Genomic DNA, 2,676 nt, shown 5'->3' with positions numbered 1-2,676 from the left:
CTATACTACACCCTGACTGGCTCATCTCTTCCCTGTGACCCCTCTGTGAGGGGATGTCCAATTGTCTCTCCACTCCATGCCTCCCCCCATTTACCTAAGGTATGGTTTTATTCTGCGTCTTAGATGCCTAATACCTGATCCCATCAACACCTCGTGATCACACAGGCTCCTGTGTGTTTGGGCCGGGTCCCAACTAGGCAGCCCCCATCTCCTCTGCGGCTCCTCAGGAGGATAGAACGTCAAGGCCCCCGTTTCCAGCCTCTCGGGAAGATGAATGACCTATTGACGTCTGCATCTTCTGCCCCAGCATTCCAAGGAGCTTATCTCTCCAGACCAAGGTTGTGCAGCCCCTGCCCCAGTACCCAGGAAGCAACTTATCTTCCCAGGCCCCTTTGTATAGCCCCTGTCCCAGCGCTCCAGGGAGTAGGCTGACAAACAACAAAGGCACTTCCCACGGATCCATCCTGACTCAAGGTCCTGCAGCTGCAAGCAAAAAACCTCCCTTCTTGTTGTCAACGTACACCTCCCTAGCTCGAGCTCTATATCTCCCACCACCTCACCGACAAGCTGCGATTTCCCTGACCCAGCTCGTTGGGTCTCGGAACCCGCCCTGGAGCTCAAGATGCCCCTGTCCCTCTGTCTGCTCTCCCTTCCCTCCCGGGAGCTCTTTCGCTGCCCTAATAAAGCCGCTCTTAACCTCACGTTCTTCGTCTCAATCCTATCTCCGTCTGTGTCTCAGTGTTGGCCTCTCAGTGTGCTTCTTCCATGCAGGCTTTGTTGCTTCTGAGCTAGATGGCCGCTTGTTTGGAACTCACTTTTATCTAGGTCCAGGTCTTGGCCACGAGCCGTGGCAATGCTGCTGTGGAGGGGAGGTGCTGTGGAGGGGGTTCCGACTCATAGGGACCCGATGCACAACAGAACGAGACACTGCTTGGTCCCACGCCATCCTCAGACTTGTCCTTAAGCGGGAGCCTGTTGTGGCAGCCACACCACTGGGTCCAGCCAGCATCTCTTTGGGGGCTTTCTTCGTTTTTGCTGCCCCTCTACCTTACCAAGCATCACGGCCTTCTCCAAGGACTGGTCTCTCCTGACATGTCCAAAGTCTGTGACAACAGGAATTCTAATGGAATCTCAGTGGCTTACCACAAGGAAAGTGGACTTGTTCCTGCAGGTTGGTGGAGAGGGCACTGCCCCATGGAATCCTATAGGGGCCCCTGCCTCCTTCATCTCGTAGGCCCACTTCTCTGGACACTTGGAGGCCTCTCCACAGAGGATCACGGAGGACGTTCTCATGGTCCCTGTCTGGCAATGGAGCCCCGGAGAAACCAGACGGTCACTGGCTGTTTCAAGATCCTGGGGACAGACAACAGTGGCAATCGATGAGCTTTGCAACTAGAATTCGATCATAGGTTTGCAGCTTTAAATGTGACGTGGGGATGTTGAGACTCCAACAGGTGACGTCTGTGTCATTTGGGATCTCTTTAAGTCTTGTCTGGGATGGTGTCACCTACGCTGCTTCAACAGACCGAATAAGAGAAGGTTGAGAGTCCATTCCGTAGCCAATCAGCTTACTAGAAATTGGCCATTGACTTAAGACTGGAACTGGCTTGCTCCTCCTGTTGCTGTTAGGTGCTGTTGACTCAGCCCAATTCATAACGACCCCCATGCACAACAGAACGAAACACCAGCCAGTCCTGAACCAGCCTCACAATTGTTCCTGTGTTTGAGCCCATCGATGCAACCTTTGTTGTCCATCTACCTTGTTGCGGGCCTTCCTCTTTCTCACGGCCCCGCCACTTTATTTAGCAGGATGTCTTGCATCTTGCTGACAGTATGTGCAAACTACGTGAGACCAAGTCTCGCCATCCTGGCCTCTAAGAAGCAATCCCACTTCTTCTGAGACAGTTTCTGTGTTCTTTTGGCAGTCTGTGGTACTTTTAATATTTGTCACCAGCAACACAATTCAAACGCGTTGATTCTTCTTGGGGCTTCCTTATTCAATGCCCAACTTCCCTAAGCATAGGAGCGGATGGAACACACTTTAGCTCGGCTCAGGCGCACCTCCATCCTCACAGTAACCTCCTTGCTTTTCAACACGCTAGGCAGCTGATAAAGGGTTGCCGAGGAGGCTGTACATCTATATGGGGGCAGACAGCTTCCTCTTTCTCCTGTCAAGGGGCTGGTGGGTTTGATCCGCCGAGCTTGTGGCTAGCAGTCCCCACGTCTGGCCCACAGCGCTAAAGGGGCTCCTTGGTGAGTCTCTTAAAATGAAAATTGCAATTAAAAAAAAAGAAAATTGCTCCTCTCGCGCCCCTAAGAATTCCGGGGCTCCCCCCTGCCTCAAAGCTCATGCTTTCGGGAAACTTTGGGAAACGTTGGCAGCTTGGGGAGGGCGGCGGAGAGGCGGGGCAGGAGGCGCAGAGATGCAGGACTAGTCCAGCGGGCGTCTTCCCAGGCTGCGGGCGGGCAAGGGGGCGTGGCGCGCGGGCTGCCGGGCTTTCCTTTGATTGGCCAGCGTCTGTGAGCCGAGAGCCAATCCTCGAGGGCGGTGAAGGGGCAGGTCTGCGTGCAAACCCCACTCCTAGCTCTTGCGGTTCTGGCGGGCTGGAGGGGCGGTGAGTCCTGATCCCCACCCTCTTAGAAACCCTCCCGCCCCCTAGGGCACCCCTCTCCCCA

The 2,676-nt window shown here is 54.6% G+C and overlaps 1 protein-coding gene across 3 annotated transcripts in view; it reads left to right on the top strand.

Moving 5' to 3' along the window:
• The first annotated feature begins 2,583 nt into the window (after nt 1-2,583).
• METTL27 (methyltransferase like 27) overlaps nt 2,584-2,676 on the top strand; it is a 4,516-nt gene continuing 4,423 nt past the window's right edge. Inside the window, exon 1 of one of the 3 annotated variants that reach the window (XM_045285890.1) lies at nt 2,584-2,615. The gene's annotated coding sequence lies outside the window, so the exon portion shown is untranslated. The remainder of the gene's footprint in view (nt 2,616-2,676) is intronic. The other 2 variants (XM_045285888.1, XM_004705996.2) reach the window with 2 other exon arrangements.

This window comes from Echinops telfairi, unplaced genomic scaffold, assembly GCF_000313985.2.
Source record: "Echinops telfairi isolate 266 unplaced genomic scaffold, ASM31398v2 ScPeMD7_5;HRSCAF=22, whole genome shotgun sequence".
Lineage (NCBI taxonomy): Eukaryota > Metazoa > Chordata > Mammalia > Afrosoricida > Tenrecidae > Echinops > Echinops telfairi.
The sequence above is the reverse complement of the archived record's forward strand: the minus strand, read 5'-3'. Positions and strand labels throughout refer to the sequence as shown.